Consider the following 17,987-nt stretch of genomic DNA (forward strand, 5'->3'; position numbering starts at 1 on the left):
AAAGATTTATAAGGAAAAGACAAAGGCCTTCCATGATAAGATGATATCTAGACGGGTGTTTGAAGTCGGTCAAAAAGTTTTGCTGTATCACTCACGACTTCGATTATTCCCAGGTAAGTTGCGTTCTAGATGGATTCGCCCGTTTGTTATCACTGATGTCTTTTCTCATGGTGCAGTGGAAATAAAAAGCTTAGAGACGGCAAAAACATTCAAGGTGAATGGCCAATGTTTGAAACATTATTTTGAAGGGGCCAAAGCAAATGAAGAAGATGATGCGCATGATCTTCAACTTGATGATCCGCCACAAATTGATTGAAATCACGGCATGCAGTCGAGCTATAGACTAACTGCAAATTTAGCGCTGACTGGGAGGCAACCTAGTGTTTCTTGCCTTTTTACTTCTGCTCGTTTTTTATTTCTTCTGCTTTATTTAGTCTTAATTTCATGTTTTTGTTGCTTCTTGTTTTGTTGTTTTCGAAATTTTGAAAAATCCAAAAATTTTATTTTTTGTGTCTCGCTCGATCCGCAGGAGTTTACGGATCGAGCGAGCGTGTTTTTGCTCGGGACAGTAGGGTATGCATTTTGGTCTCGCTCGATCCGCAAGATCTTGCGGATCGAGCGAGCACACTTTAAGTCGGGACAGTATGTTTGGAAATTTTGTCTCGCTCGATCCGCAAGATATTGCGGATTGAGCGAGAGCTCTTTTTGCTTTAAATATCGCAGATTTCTTTCTTTCTTTTCTATTTTTTCTTATTTCCTTCCCTTCTCTCTCGTTCTTCATCCCTACACCCCTAAATTCGTGCCTCCACATTTTCTCTAATTTACTTCTTGATTCAATTTCTCTCACAGGGATCTCTCGGAAGCACCGCTCTATATCATCGGAACAATCTTCTCCGGTTACCTTCTCCAACATCTCTATCGTCGGAACTTTGCTCAGTCGCCGGGCCCCATTCGAATTATTTTCTCATCGTGGTTGTTTTTCGTCGGGTTGCACTTCTCCGTTGGCATCTCCTACACTAGTTCATCATTGTTGATCTTATATTCTTCAAGGAGTGCCGGATTATTCTTTCGCCCACGAGGTGTTCGACAAATTGCCCTACCACTACTACTCTCATCTTACTACTCTTCATGGGTCCTAAACCCGCACGACAAAAGGGTGAATCTTCTTCTCGGGCCGCTGAGCGATCCGCTGATCGTGTTTATCAAGAGTTTGTGGGCCACTTTGTTAGTGAGGCCGCTCGTAATAGATACTTCGAAGCCAAGGTGAGTCGTTCACCAATCCCTGAACGTGGCTTTGAGGCAAATTTGGCCTACCCCGAGATTGTCCATCCTATTCATGACCGTGGGTGGACGAAATTCTGCGAGGACCCTGCACCAGCTGTGGTGCCGCTTGTACGGGAATTCTATGCCAATGCAGCTGAGCGCACTGATAGCAAGGCATTTGTACGGGGGAAATTGATCTCTTTTCTCCCCCATGAGCTCAATGCCTTATTAGAAATACCGGAGGTAGACGACTTGCTCTACCAAAGCCTGCAAAACGGTCCGCTTTTGACCAAATTACTTGACCAGCTGGCGTTCCCCGGTGCTACATGGGTTGGCCCCGCTTCTATACTGAGCTTCAAGGAGCGGTTCTTGCGTGTGATACCTGCTAAATGGTATGGCTTTGTGATTCGGCGTCTGATGCCGATCTTGCATTCTAGCGAAGTCAGTCTAGAACGCGCCACCATTCTTTATGCACTGGAAGTCGGCGCACCCATTAACGTGGGATGGATTCTGCATAGTGAGATCCACCGGTCCATCCATAATATCACACTGGGTCTCTACTTCCCCACGATCATCTCCTGTCTATGCTTGAACGCCGGTGTTGCAGTTAGGAATGATGAAGAGTGGTTGTCACCTCAGCGACCACTCGACTCCGCTTTCATCGAAGCAAAGAGGGCACACCGTGCTAAGCACTTTATGAGGGACGGCCACTTCCAGCCACCGCAAGCTCCGCTAAGACCACCACCCCCTACTCGATGATCTCAAGCTGACGCCATCCGCGAGCTTACAGCTTTTGCCCAACATCAGAATGCCTACAATACGGTAGCGGCGCATAATGCACAGGCTTTGGATGCTTTGTTGCGTAATTTGACGATCCATCATGGTCTTGATCCAAATGCCGTGCCAGCCGCTATGCCATACCCGCCACCCTTCCCATTTCAATACGCTGCCCCTGTCCTTCCTCCGGAGGCTGAAGAGGAAGATGCCGCAGACCAATAGACTAGGGGAGTCCCGTTTTGTGTTTATGAATTTCATTCTATTTAGTTATTTGGTTGTGTTCTTTTGTTTTTGCATTGAGGACAATGTATTGTTTAAGTTGGGGGAGGGGGGGGGGGGTTGCATTACATGCATTTTGTTTATTTTGTTTTGTTGTTATGAATCGTATTGTTGTTATGTTCGTTTGTATTGTTCAATTACATGAGTTAAGGATGATTTCTAGTCTTTTTAGCCTATGACGAGTTAGTTGAAAAAAATGGATTTTTTTTTTGAAAAAATTTAACTCTTGATTGGATTTGAGAAACCGTAGGTTGTTTGTTGAATAATCTTAAGCATGCATGTTTAACCAGTGAAGTGTAGCGATGTATTAGATATCGTGGATGTCTGTTGAACCATTGCACGACAATAGGTGTTTGTGAAACTTGATAGTTTCTTAAACCTTGATGATTTTTTTTGATGTGACACCGACGATCTTGGGCGCACCTAGAAAAAAAAATTTATATAATAAATGTACAACTCCATCCGGGCCTTGACAGGATTTAAATCCTAAAAGAGCAAGATCAAGGCTAAGTATGCGGATAAAATGGGGTTGATGCTCCATCCGGGCTATAGACGAGGGGATTGAAATTCTAGTCCTGTCTTTGTTGTAGCTAAGTTGCGGGTAATTATTAGGGCTATTGCAATACCGGGTGCAAAATCCGGAGGTGCGTAATTATTCTCAAGAATGTTGTGTTGTGTTGAAGGATTGTTAAGAGGAGAGTTCTTGATAGTGTAGCTTACACTGAATTGTTAATAGGTCGGCGAACAGTCTTGAAACTTTGTCTTTTGAAGTTGCATGTAACTGGGGTAACATGGCACACACACACATTCGCATTCGACTGAAGGTGTATCATTGATAATTGAGAGTTGCTACGAACTTATTTTTAGTTGAGCGGTTTTCTCTGAGGCTATGCTTTGCATGATTCATCCTTGCTTGTGTTTTTGTTCTGTTTCATTTTGTTTTGCATAACTTGCTCGAGGGCGAGCAAGGTTCAAGTGTGGGGGTATTTGATAGTTGTGTTTTTGTTGCATTTGTTAGTATCATTTTAGTGTCGTTTAGCATGCATTTATATGTTTTATTTTAGCATTTTGTTCATTTTGCATTTTCAGTGTTTGCATGATGGGATTCTTGTTTTTATGGTTAGGTCGCTTATTTTGCGGACTAAGAAGGAACCCCGGAGGAACGGAAGTTTGAAGCAAAAGAAAAGGGCCGGGAATTTTCTGGGAAGCATCTCTCGCTCGATCTGCAGAAGTATGCGGATCGAGCGAGCGCACACATTATGAAGACAGTAGGATGATGAAGTTGGTCTCGCTCGATCCGCAGGAGTTTACCGATCGAGCGAGACCCATTTTCCGCAAGACAGTAGCATTTGCATATTTCTCTCGCTCGATCCGCAGAATGTTGCAGATCGAGCGAGAGCCGTGTTTCGGAAAAAAATTTTTATTTTTGGCAACTTTGTTAATTTAGTTCCTAGCCTTTATTAGACTTTTATTCTGGTTTTTATTAACTTTTATCAGACGTTTTTTGGGGGGATTGGAGGCTAGGGTTGGTTCTTGAAGATTAATTCCTAAGTTTTCTTCTTTTCTTTGAATTTTTATGAATTTTATTATGAATTGTGTTGGCTAGTTTTTAATACTTGGTTAAGGAAGACGAAGACCTTGATTAATTTACTCGTGAGATTTTTGTTTTACAGAGTTTGATTATTGTTGAGTATCAAGTATTATTCTGATTTATTTCATGATTGTATGTTTGATTATTAGATTGATCACCTGATAATTCTTATATATAATCTAATGCTAAATTGGAGTTTGAATCCGTAATTGTTCGAATTATCTGATTTTCAAAGCAACTACAATTAATAATCGTCCACTTGTGAGATTAGGAATTGTAGGGATAATAATTGACTAGGCTAAATTCATCCGCTTGTGTATGAGTTGTCTAGATTTATCAGTTTTACTAGTTTGCATGCTATCGTGAGTTTAAATCTAATCGCTTGTATTGGGTTGATTAATTGATAAGGATTATCTTAGAACGCTTGTGTCTAGTTAACTAAGATTAAGGTAAAACAGAAATTTAATTTCCAATGATGAATATTCAACGTGATTAAAGATTTTTAGATAATCGATGATCAAACGAATGAAATCAAGGGTGTAGTTGACCGAAACCAAGTCTCGTCTCCTATTGAATTTCTTCAATCTTTATTTAATTTTGCATGCTAGTGAATTTTAGTTGCTTAAATTTCTTAGTAGTTAATCCAAAATTGAAAACCCCCCTATTTTATTTATTTAGAACACTTTTAAATTTACCCTTCCTCGTGGGAACGATCCCTACTCACACTACTACATTTTTAGTGATTATCTGATTGAGTTGGGTAATTTGGGCGTACGCGATAAGCGCGACCATATTCACTTAGTTCATTCAGAATTGAAGAACAGAGGAAGCCGAGACCTTTGTTTTCTTTTGATTTTCGATTTTCAAAACCCCGTAACTTTTGATCTGATCGTCCGATTTCAATTCCGAAAAGAGTTCTGGAATCCTTGAAACAAGGACTTCGATTTGATGTAAGTCTTGATTTATTTTGGCATGTTTCGAAGATTGAAATTTGATAGAGATCAGAATTTGATTGTATGTTCATGTTCTTGAACGTTTCTAACTCGTATATTCGAAACCGAATCAAAGATTGATCATTGAATGAACTTGTTATGATTTCCAGCATGTATATAGAGAGTTATAGCAGATGATTGTGTTTGATATGCTTGTGTATGAGATTATAGTGCTGATATATCACACGTTCATGAAGTTAAATAAGTTAGATTCGAATTCGATATTTCGTCGGTTACCGATTTTTAATCGTTATGCCGTCGATTGATGATTTGAAGCCATTTTGATAGCCTATGACTGAGATGAGATATTCTTTTAGATGTTATCGATGATATAGCAATTTTATTTCTCAGTTTCAGACTAGTTTGAAGGCTAACGACTCAAGACTCCGAATTCGAACCGAAGAATAAGAAGTGAGGTTTGAAATGATTTTGATTGAAGATATATTGATGATTGTGACTCGATTCTAAAATGATTGAATAGAATGAAGCTTTATATGAATGTTTTGATGTTATGTTTCAGATTTGAAGCGTTCAAAACTGAAGAAATACGAAGGTATAATGACGACATCGAGAGTCAGGGATTTTGAAACTCAAGATCGATTCTTCTTGAGTTGTCCCGCCAAAACCACATACGTATTTATTGTTTTGATTTGATTTTGATGTTGTCGATCCATCTCAGGTAGTGGATCATTGAGTTTGAGTCGATATGTTTACGATATGATATGCTATTGAATTGATTCTATGCCAAGATTTGAGGCGATCTTATTTTCTAGTCTGAGACGACTACGATAGATGGATATCCATGTCAAGATCATTTATGAATCTTGATGGCAACGAATTTATATGAATCAATTCTTATTCCAAGCGTTAATTACTCTATTCATGAGTCGTTATGTTTAGAGTTATTTGAAATGATTTATTTAACGCTTTTGATATGTTGCTTATACTGAGATAATTTCTCACCGGAGTTTATCCGGCTGTTGCTTTGTTTTGTATGTGTGCATTGAAACAGATGGGGCAGGAGCTAGTCTGAGATGATGTTGATAGCTCGGGAGCAAGACTTAACATGTGTGGACTCGGGTTTTAAGCTGAAGAATGGTAGTTTGATAGCATTGAATTTGACATGAAACTTTGTTTTAGAAGCTCACTTTTGAGACATGGTATAGCTAGTAGTTTCATGCTTTTTATGATATTCGTTTGATGTAATAAATGCATGATTTGATACTTGAAACTTTATACATGTTGATATGCATGTTTTAGAATTTATAAAACATGAATTGAGTTGATATTGAATTCATTTGGACTGATGATGCAAGATTGACAGCAAAAAAATAGTGTTGTCATTTTCTGGAACAGGAGCCCGCTCGATCGGGTGAATATCACCGATCGAGCGAGGCCTGTTTTTATTGGGAAAAAACTTGAATATTTCTTGCTCGCTCGATCGGTAGGATTTGACCGATCGAGCGAGGCCAAAATTTGTTCAGACCCGAGAGCTTGATTTTTATAGCTCGCTCGATCGGTGAAGTTTGTACGATCGAGCAAGGCTCTTGAATAAAAAAAAATTAGCTCTTAATTTTATTTATTCTTAATTGTTTGATTAATTGTTTAATTAATCATTAGTTTCCCTAAGAAGAGATTAGCAACCCGAGGTTCTCACAACAGGTGGTATCAGAGCGTAAGTTTCTTGGACTGAGATAGAAGTTGAGCGGGGTAGATTGAGTCGCATGCATTTATATTATTGCATGATTGTGCATTACTTGATTTGATGATTCGATGATTTGAAGAATTGCATGTGAACATGATTTACTCTTGAAGTGAAACTACCTGATTTACTGATTTGTAAATTTTTGAATTTCTTTTCGATGTTGTTATAAGATTTTCCCCGAGTGATGTAAGTACCCATAATTGAATAGAACAGTGTTCTTTGGGTGACGTAAGCACCCCAGACTGACAGAATAGTATGGCCAGACTGAACAGAATGGTATGGTCAGACTGAACAGAACAGTATTGCTCAGCTGAAAGAAGTATCTCTGATTGAATAGAACAGAATATCAGCGAATGAATAGATGTTATTGCAGGTAGAAGTTGGCCTGAAGAACTTGATCAGTCGTTCAGATACCTGAAAGATACAGATGAATGACGTATCAGATTGACTGTCTACCAACTTCAAGACCTAGCAACCAGCTGATAGATTTTGATGAAGAAATTCTGACAGGATTGAGGTATATTTGTTTGTTGGTAAGTGCTCAGAACAGATTTTGATTAACGGTTCTTTGCCATAGCAGATAGAAAGGATGAGAAGGCAGGATATGCCAAGAAAGAAGAATAGCCAAAAAAATAGAATATACCAATTAGAATTAGAGCAATTTGCAGACTGAAGAATATATTCCTAGATTTTCAAGCCTACTACTACGATTCTATGAATTATAGATGATGAAGAAGCTCAAGATTGAGTGTTTAATTCATGGCTTGAATTCGAAGATTATGTCTGAATAAATTTTGACAACTGAAACGTTTTATGAAAGACATAGACAGAGCAAAGAAAACTGAAATTGAATGATGAAGCAGAAGGAATGAAATTGTAGATATGCCACAGTGTATGAGATAATCACAACTGGCTGCAATTTTTCCTTCCAAAATAGATATGAATTGAACGATATGAAAGTAGTTCTTTAACTCTAGTAGACCGATACAGATGTGTTTGGGTCTGAATGCAGAGTATGTCAGAGATTATTACACTCATTGTAGAGGGATTTATCCGAACAAGCAGTGTAAAGACATTTCAAGCCAATGTGCTAGACTATATTCGAAGCAAATCAGATTTTGAGATGATTTGAATGAAGAACGGTTCCAGAAGTATACAGAGGATCAGAATGAAATTGCACCTGAGAATGAAATTGCAGGTAAAAGATTTATTTTGTTTTAACCTGTTTATGTTATTGGTGCAATAGATATATGATAGCTAAAAACTTATTATATGTACACCTCTGTATCAGAAGAGAGAATTTGTGAATTGAACTGAAGAATGGAACTGCTGAATTGATGAAATGAGACTGGACATGATTTTTCTTCAAAGAAATGAAACTGAATATGATTGTGTTCATATTTGAGATATATGTTAGGTTGCATGATAGATGATGATGCAATAACCTATTACAGATTGTTAGAAAATTGATGATAAGAAATGATTGAATTAGATCAGCCAGAACATAATGTGCATATGAATAAGATGATATGATATGGGATCTAGAAGTAAGATTCTTTGATTTCGGTTTTATATATGATGTTTGATTATAGAAATATTCCGAAATAAGTATATTCAATGCACTAGATATGTTCAAGATCTAAATCAGCATTGATAGATATGCCGATGAATAGAGATGACAGATATATTCCAGTAAGATTTCGACTTTAGTCTAAGTTGTGAACTGGAATTTTATAGCGACTTGATGAATTGATTAATTGAATGCTACTTTTGAGGTTTATAAGATAGACGATGATATGAAAATCAGTTACAGTTGAGTCTTTTCTTTGATTATGCTGAATCGATTACATCAATTGGAAATATGATTCTTGAAATGATTGAATATTGATTGGCTCTCATGGCACATTGCTTTTGTTTATAGCCTGTGTTGATTCACTCATTTTGAGTTGGGTGATGCAAGTGAGTTGTTTTCACTTTGCAGAGTTTGTAATCCGGAAGATTTGATTTTGGATGACCTTGATTGAGGGATTTTCTCAATCTTGATTTATTTCTTTTGATTTTGAGAATTATTAATCCTTTGATAGATATTTCAGCATATTTTAAGATGGTTGGCTCGTAACTGATAGAAGAATTTGAATATGATCCAGAGTTTGAGTTAAATGACATGAATTGTCAGTATTTTGGAGATAGAAATGAGGAATGAAATAGGCATTCGATAAATTGATTTCAGATTTTTGTGTATTTTGGTTCGAGTATTCAGACGAATGCATAACAATCAGGATGAATCTCGATTAGAAATGAGCTAGAACTATTCAGAAGATGAAAAAAACCACAGAAAGTAAATTGAAACGATGAGAATTCAGTAAAGAATGCCAGATTGAGATATGAATTGAAGCCTCAGATCAGAATGGATGAATTCGTTTGTGACTGATTATCTGATTGTGCCTGATATTTTCGAAAAGAGATATCAGAATTGGAAGAATTGCACAACAATGAATTCAATATTCGTTCAATAATTGTTTTATCAGAAGATAAAACAAACAGATGTAATAGAATTAGTACGTTTTCGAAGTTAAACGTATAGAGAGTTTCTGATAAAGTTGAAAATCGTTGACCAGATGAGTTCAGTGATAGTTTAGAAACTACAGAAATTGAAACGAGATTATGATCTGAAAGAATATTTTGCGAAACTACCATGATGAAGCAGTATAGATGAGGAAAACAGGTGGTAGTTATGATCAGATTTATTGAAGTTACTGAATAAGATGATCTGTCGGTACGAATAAATCACTAATCCGTGATCAGAATTGTGCGAGATGTCACAGTAAGCCAAGAGTTATTGTTTCAAATTGAGACATTAGGTTTACTAGTGAATTGTAATATAGACGATCAGAAGGCTCTGAGTACTTTTTGGATGTGAAAGTACAAGATGTTATTCTTGAATTGAAGAATAGTTAGAGCAGATGAATCGAATCTCGAGAATGAACTATATCTGACATGATACCGATTATCAACAACTCTGAATATTTTAAAATCTGTGAATATAGCCTATTATTTTTTGATTAATAGATAGTCTGAACAGACTAATCAGATTTTCAGAATACGCTGTATAAGATGTGGTACAGATATGAACAGATAACTGTTAAGAAGATAAGGATATGATGAAATTACAGGAATGATTAAAATCTATTGTCATGATTAAGACTTTAGATTTATTCGATAGATGTGGCATCGATTGATTGATGTTCTGGGTATTGGTTATATGTGATTGCATTATACCATTATCCGATTGATGGATTATCTGACTTGATTATCCATAATTTTTGAGAATTTTCTCAGAACTTTAATACCTGATTTGGTATTAATTAAATTGATGTATTGCCACTTGATGATTATAATTCCTATAGCAGCTATCGAATTGATATTGAAGTGGTGCTGTGATGATGTGATGAGAAGAAATCAGATTTCTTTGTGTTGAAATGATACTACCAAAGTATACGACATTAGATCAGACATGATTTGCCGACATCAGATCAGATTTGATTTGAGGAACACAAAGATGATAAATATGAATCTGTATGAAGCGAGAACAATGAAGAAGAATCAGAGTAAGTAATTGAATGATAGATATAACTTTTGAAGCTGAAACTGATTCGTTAAGCGAAAGAGTTATTCTTGAAACATCATTCAATTCAAAATTGAGAAAGAGCAGAGTTATTTTACAGATTCAGAATATGAATGAGAATACTGATTTTGAAGCGATGAACAGAATGACAGTGTAGACTTGATATATGTTCTATACAGAGCATGGAATAATATAGAGAAAGAAACAAGTCAACACAAAAAGCTAAAATTCATTGAATGAGATGTCCGACAGAATTGATGATTTGATTGAAAGATTTATTCTTTTCAGCTCGATACAATGGGTCCGAATTGTTCCATTTGAATAAGAGAAGAAAGTATCAGTAGATTCTTCTTATGTACTTTAATCCGATGAGATAGATATTGAAAAGATTCTGAGTTAAGTCGATTATTCGACAGATATTTGATTGAAGAAAGAAACAACTCAGAGAGAATTCTTTTCAATTAATTAAAATACCAATGAATAGATATCGAATACAAGAGAATAGAAGCAGATTCTAAGAAATAATCTGATAAGAGATGAAGAGATGAGATACGAAGATCAGAGTTGGATGATTGAAGTGAGAATCACTTCAGATAATCATTCAGTTCATCAGACTTAATATTTCAATTGAATGTGATTTCGAGGACGAAATCATTTCTTAGAAGGGAGAAATTGTAAGGCCCAAAAATATTAAATTATTACTTATGGGATTTGAGAATTAAATTCCATATTATGGGCTAATATTGATTTGATAAGCGAAAGAAATTATAGATTTAATTTCCGAGCCGAAATAATTTAATTTGAGAATTTTACGGATTTTGAGAATTAAATTCCAGGAATTCTTAAATTAAAAGAATAAATATTCGATTTGACTATTTATGGAATTTAAGATTTAATTCCAAGTTTTGGGAATTAATATGATTTAATTTTGAAGTGAAACCTGATCAGGGGTTGATTTGCAAATATCGAAGTTGCAAGGGCTAATGTGCAAAAGGCTGGGATTATTTAATTTAATCCGAACTTATTTAATTTTAGTTCGAGTATATTTAATTTGGGAATATTTTAGAGTTTTGATTTAAATTCTAATATTCTTAAATTATTTAGGATTGAAATTGAATTAAAAAGAGGGCCGAGGACTGAATTGCAATTTACAAAGGTTCAGGGACTAACTTGCAATTTATGCAATACCTATCCGATTTTAATCAGATTATTCAGCATGGATACGTGTATTCACTTAGTTCATTCATAATTGAAGAACCGAGGAAGCCGAGACCTTTGTTTTCTTTTGATTTTCGATTTTCAAAACCCCGTAACTTTTGATCCGATCGTCCGATTTCAATTCCGAAAAGAGTTCTGGAATCCTTGCAACGAGGACTTAGATTTGATGTAATTCTTGATTTATTTCGGCATGTTTCGAAGATTGAAATATGATAGAGATCAGAATTTGATTGTATGTTCATGTTCTTGAACGTTTCTACCTCGTATATTCGAAATCGAATCGAAGATTGATCATTGAATGAACTTGTTATGATTTCCAGCATGTATATAGAGAGTTATAGCAGCTGATTGTGTTTGATATTCTGGTGTATGATGTTATAGTGCTGATATATCACACGTTCATGAAGTTAAATAAGTTAGATTCGAATTCGATATTTCGTCGGTTACCGATTTTTAATCGCTACGCCTTCGATTGATGATTTAAAGCCGTTTTGATAGCCTATGACTGAGATGAGATGTTCTTTTAGATGTTATCGATGATATAGCAATTTTATTTCTTACTTTCAGACTAGTTTGAAGGCTAACGACTCAAGACTCCGAATTCGAACCGAAGAAGAAGAATTGAGGTTTGAAATGATTTTGATTGAAGATATATTGATGATTGTGACTCGATTATAAAATGATTGAATAGAATGAAGCTTGATATGAATGTTTTGATGCTATGTTTCAGATTTGAAGCGTTCAAAACTGAAGAAATACGAAGGTATAATGACAACATCGAGAGTCAGGGATTTTGAAACTCAAGATCGATTCTTCTTGAGTTGTCCCGCCAAAACCACATACGTATTTATTGTTTTGATTTGATTTTGATGTTGTCGATCCATCTCAGGTAGTGGATCTTTGAGTTTGAGTCGATATGTTTACGATATGATATGCTATTGAATTGATTCTATGCCAAGATCTGAGGCGATCTTATTTTCTAGTCTGAGACGACTACGATAGATGGATATCCATGTCAAGATCATTTGAATCTTGATGGCAACGAATTTATATGAATCAATTCTTATTCGAAGCGTTAATTACTCTATTTGTGAGTCGTTATGTTTAGAGTTATTTGAAATGATTTATTTAACGTTTTTGATATGTTGCTTATACTGAGATGATTTCTCACCGGAGTTTATCCGGCTGTTGCTTTGTTTTGTATGTGTGCATTGCAACAGATAGGGCAGGAGCTAGTTTGAGATGACGTTGATAGCTCGGGAGCGAGACTTAACATGTGTGGACTCGGGTTTTAAGCTGAAGAATGGTAGTTAGATAGCTTTGAATTTGACATGAAACTTTGTTTTAGAAGCTCACTTTTGAGACATGGTATAGCTTGTAGTTTCATGCTTTTTATGCTATTCGTTTGATGTAATAAATGCATGATTTGATACTTGAAACTTTATACATGTTGATATGCATGTTTTAGAATTTATAAACAATGAATTGAGTTGATATTGAATTCATTTGGACTGATGATGCAAGATTGACAGCAAGAAAATAGTGTTGTCATTTTCTGAAACAGGAGCCCGCTCGATCGGGTGAATATCACCGATCGAGCGAGGCCTGTTTTTATTGGGAAAAAACTTGAATATTTCTTGCTCGCTCGATCGGTAGGATTTGACCGATCGAGCGATGCCAAAATGTGTTCAGACTCGAGAGCTTGGTTTTTATAGCTCGCTCGATCGGTGAAGTTTGTCCGATCGAGCGAGGCTCTTGAATAAAAAAAAATTAGCTCTTAATTTTATTTATTCTTAATTGTTTGATTAATTGTTTAATTAATCATTAGTTGCCCTAAGATGAGATTAGCAACCCGAGGTTCTCATAGGCCAAGTAGTATTGGGGCGATTGATCATCTTTTTTATCCGGCAAACATACAAACAAACATGGCGAGCTATTTTAAAATTAATGATGAGACCATTTCAAAATTAAAAAACTTCATTTTGAATAAGATTCAAAATTTATATCAAGCCCGAAAAGGGGAATTATAAAATTGTTTATAATTTCCATGTCTTCCATCGACAGTGGGTGAATGATGAACGCTACCCGCAGTCAATGCTCGGCTCATATTATTGTGGCGGGGGGGGGGGGAGCTTGTACGCCGGAAAGCTGTGAAATCCATTGACATGATGATGTGAACTACGTGGAATCCCATTATTTCGGCTCATAATATTGGGTGAACTCATGACGACCGTCCATTAAGGTTCAATATCGATGGGTAAGGCTTGACACGTAAAGATGATCGACATCATATTATTGGGTACTAATCAAGCATGAGAAAAAAATTTACGTAAGGGTTGCATGGAGATGCAATTGGAAACTACCTTTTAGGAATTGTGATTGGCTGATATTTTTCGGGATCATGATTGACTAATTGGACCTTACGTACCTACTGAGGAAAGGACTTTCCCGTTTTTCACTAGAGGGTAGTGAAAATTTCAAAACAATGGGAGCAAAAAAATTTATAACGTAAAATTCTATACTTTATATCTTACTAAATAATTTAAAATAGTCATTAACATTTATCTGTTATTATTTTTCAGTACAAAGTTTTTGACATATCATCAATCCGCAATCCGTTATCTGCAATACTCGACAAACATGTACTGACCGGTCCAAATTACCTCAATTGGGTAAGAAATCTAAAAATCGCTTTGATTTGGGAAAGGATTTCATATACACTTGAGAATTCGCCCCCTATTGAGACTTCGACTGGAATTAGCCCTGAGGAGCTACAGGCTTACAAGGATTGGTGTGACCATGACTTGAGAGTCAAGTGTTATATGCAGGCTGAGCTGCAGAGGCGTTTTTAGGGTGCAAAGCATGTTGTTGACTTTCATTTGCATCTCAAAGAGCTCTTTGGTGAGCAAACACGCCCCCTTAGACAGGAGACAGTCAAGGAGCTGATCACTTTGCGCATGCGAGATGGGGCTTCGATCCATGAGCATGGTGTGAGGATGATTGGGCTTGTGGAAAAGCTTATTGGCATGGATTTTGTGTTGCCAACCGAGTTGACTATGTACATGTTGCTCTTGTCACTGCCGAGCTCGTTTGATTCTTTTGTGGTAAACTTCAACATGAACAAGATGGAACAGACACTTGAGGAGTTGGTAAACATGCTTGTTACGTATGAGTCCACAATCAAGAAAGATAAGCTGGTTCTTTATGTGGGTTCTTCATCTGGTGCGAAGAAAGGACCACGTGGGAAGGGAAAGAAGCGTTCTATTCCTCCTCCCAAGAATAACATGCCCTTGAAGAGGCAAGCTCCGAGTCCCGTTGTGGCAACCACACCAGTTAAGGCTGACAAGACTAGTGACGTCTGTCATTACTGCAAGAAGCCTGGACATTGGAGGCGTAACTGCAAAGAATATCTTGACCAGAATGGTTCTGGAAAGGGTTGTTCTACATTGAGGTAAACATTTCAATTAACTCTTCTTATTGGGTATTGGATACCGGTTGTGGCTCACATTTCTGTAATGATTTGCAGGTGATGGCAAGAAGTAAGAGGCTTAGGGAATGTGAGACCTTCTTGAGGATGGGTTATGGGGCAATAGTTGTTGCCAAAGACGTAGGAGATATTTACTTATTGTTGAACAATGATTTTAAATTAGTATTGAGAGATTTTTTGTTTGTACCAGATTTAGTGAAAAACATTGTTTCCATTTTTATGCTTGATAAAGATGGATATTCTTGTTTATTTGGCAAAGGTGTTTGAAATATTTACAAGAATGAATGTTTAATTGGTACAGGCGAATTGGAAAACGATCTCAATAATTTAAAATTGAAAGATATTCCATTGAATAATGCCCAAGCAATATCAACAACAAACAAGCGAAAACAAGATACTTTGAATCCGGCACACTTATGGCATGCTCGGTTAGGTCATATTTCTCTAAGAAGGATGAACAAGCTAGTGAGAGAAGGCACGTTTGATATGTCTGATATTAATTCTCTTACTACTTGTTAACCATGTCTAAAAGGAAAAATGACCAAAATTTCGTTTAAAGGTCATGTGGAGCAAGCCAAAGGACTGTTGGATTTGATCCATACAGATGTGTGCGGTCCACTTAGCATCACCACTAAGCATGGACATTCTTACTTCATCACCTTTACCAATGATTTATAAAGTATGGGTATGTGTATTTGATGAAATACAAATCTGAAGCTTTTGAAAGGTTAAAATAATTCAGAAATAAAGTAGAGAAACAATTGGGACGAAGCATCAAGATAATTCGATCAGATCGAGGTGCTAAGTACTTGAGTGCTGAATTCCAAGAGTATTTTAGGTAGAATGAGATTCTCTCGCAGTGGACTCCTCCTGATATACCTCAATTGAACGGTGTTTCAGAACGTTGTAACCGGACATTGATGGACATGGTTCGGTCTATGATGGGGTTCACGGAGTTGCCGCCATCTTTTGGGTATATGCGCTTGAAACAACGGCACTGTTGTTGAACAATGTTCATTCAAAGGTAGTTGATAAGACACCATATGAGATATGGATGGGAAAGCCTCCTAAGTATTCTTATCTTAGAATATGGGGATGCTCTGCTTATGTGAAGCAGACAATGAGAGATAAATTGGATGATCAATCCATTTTATGCTACTTCGTGGGATATCCAAGGAATTTGGTTGGATATTATTTCTATCATCCCAAAGAAACAAAGGTGTTTGTTTCTAGGAATGCAACTTTCTTGGAGAAGGAATTTCTATTGGATAGAAAATGGGAGATGATAGAACTCGAAGAGGTTCGAGAAACACCCACGGTTGTAGAGTCCATAACCAAAAAGCCAAGAGAGGAGATGCAAGCTCCTAGGAGATCCGAGATGGTCTCGAGATCACCTATGAGGTATGGTCTGCTTCTTGAAGAAGTCCATGATGAGCCTGACCATGTATGTGATCCAAGGACCTTCAAGGAAGCGTTATCTGATGTCGATTCATCCAAGTGGCTTGAAGTTATGGAATTTGATATGAATTACATGCATTCGAACCAAGTGTGGAATCTTGTAGATCCACCTGAGGGAATTGTTCCTACAGGGTGTAAATGGATTTACAAGAGGAAACTTGGGGCGGATGAAAAGGTGGTGACCTTCAAGGCATGATTGATAGCAAAAGGTTTTACTCAAAGAAAAGGAGCTGACTTTGATGAAATTTTTTCTCCAGTCGCAATGTTCAAGTCTATAAGGATACTCCTAGCCATAGCAGCATGATATGACTATGAAATATGGCAGATGGATGCGAAGACGGCTTTTCTTAATGGGGATATTAAGGAAGAGATTTACATGTCTCAGCCTGAAGGGTTTACATCTATCGGAAGTGAGAACATGGTATGCAAATTTCATATATCTATTTATGGTCTCAAGCAGGCATCTAGGAGTTGGAATCTCATATTTGACAGTACAATCAAAGATTTTGGTTTTACTAAGAATCCTGAGAAACTCTGTGTGTATAAGAAGGTCAGTGGTAGTGTTGTGACATTCCTGGTACTTTATGTTGATGACATTCAGCAGATTGAGAATGATGTATGAATGTTGCAATCAACAAAAGTATGGTTAGCGAGTAAGTTCTTGATTCAAAACTTGGGTGAAGCATCTTTTGTATTGGGAATACAAATCTATCGGGATAGATCGAAAATATTGCTTGGTCTCACCCAGTATACATACATTGATACCATCGTAAAGAGGTTCTCGATGGAAGAGTCCAAGAGAGGACAACTACCAATGTGTCATGGCATGTCACTATCCAAGTCCACGTCTCCCAAGCCTGATGCAGAGATAGTGACGATGACATGCATTCCATATGCATCTGCTATTGGTAGTATCATGTATGCGATGATATCTACACATCTTGACGTGGAATTTGCACTGAGTATTGCAAGCAGATATCAATCAAACCCTAATCTTCCACATTGGAAAGTTGTGAAAGACATTCTCAAGTATTTGAGAAGGAATAAGAATGTGTTCTTAGTCTATGGGTTGGAGAACTAAAATTGAAAGGCTATACCGACTCTAGCTTCCAAAGTGATATCAATGATTTGAATTCAGCCTCTGGGTTTGTATTCATGCTCAATGGTTTTGCTGTCTGTTGGAAGGGTTCCAATAAAGACAGCAATGCGGATTCCACCACTGAGGCCAAATACATTGTTGCATCAGATGCAGCAAAGGAGGGTGTTTGGATAAGGAATTTTGTCCAAGAGTTGGGCGTTATTCCTAATGGATTTTCTCCAGGTCTCATCAAAAATCCAAATGTATACTGAGAAAAATATCACATAATCTAGGAGATTGTGGAAATAGGAGAGGTGTCATTTGACAGAGTCGCCTCCACAGATAATGTTATTGATCCACTAGCAAAGCCTTTACATGGACCATTATTCGAATAACATTGCGAATCAATGAGTTTAAAGCATATGGGTAGTTGGCTCTAGTGCAAGTGGGAGATTGTTAGAGTAGGTGCCCATCGAGCCAAGTGTTGGCCGATGGTCCTTGAGATAACTCTTGT

The sequence above is a fragment of the Henckelia pumila genome, chromosome 2, assembly GCF_033568475.1.
Source record: "Henckelia pumila isolate YLH828 chromosome 2, ASM3356847v2, whole genome shotgun sequence".
Taxonomy (NCBI): domain Eukaryota; kingdom Viridiplantae; phylum Streptophyta; class Magnoliopsida; order Lamiales; family Gesneriaceae; genus Henckelia; species Henckelia pumila.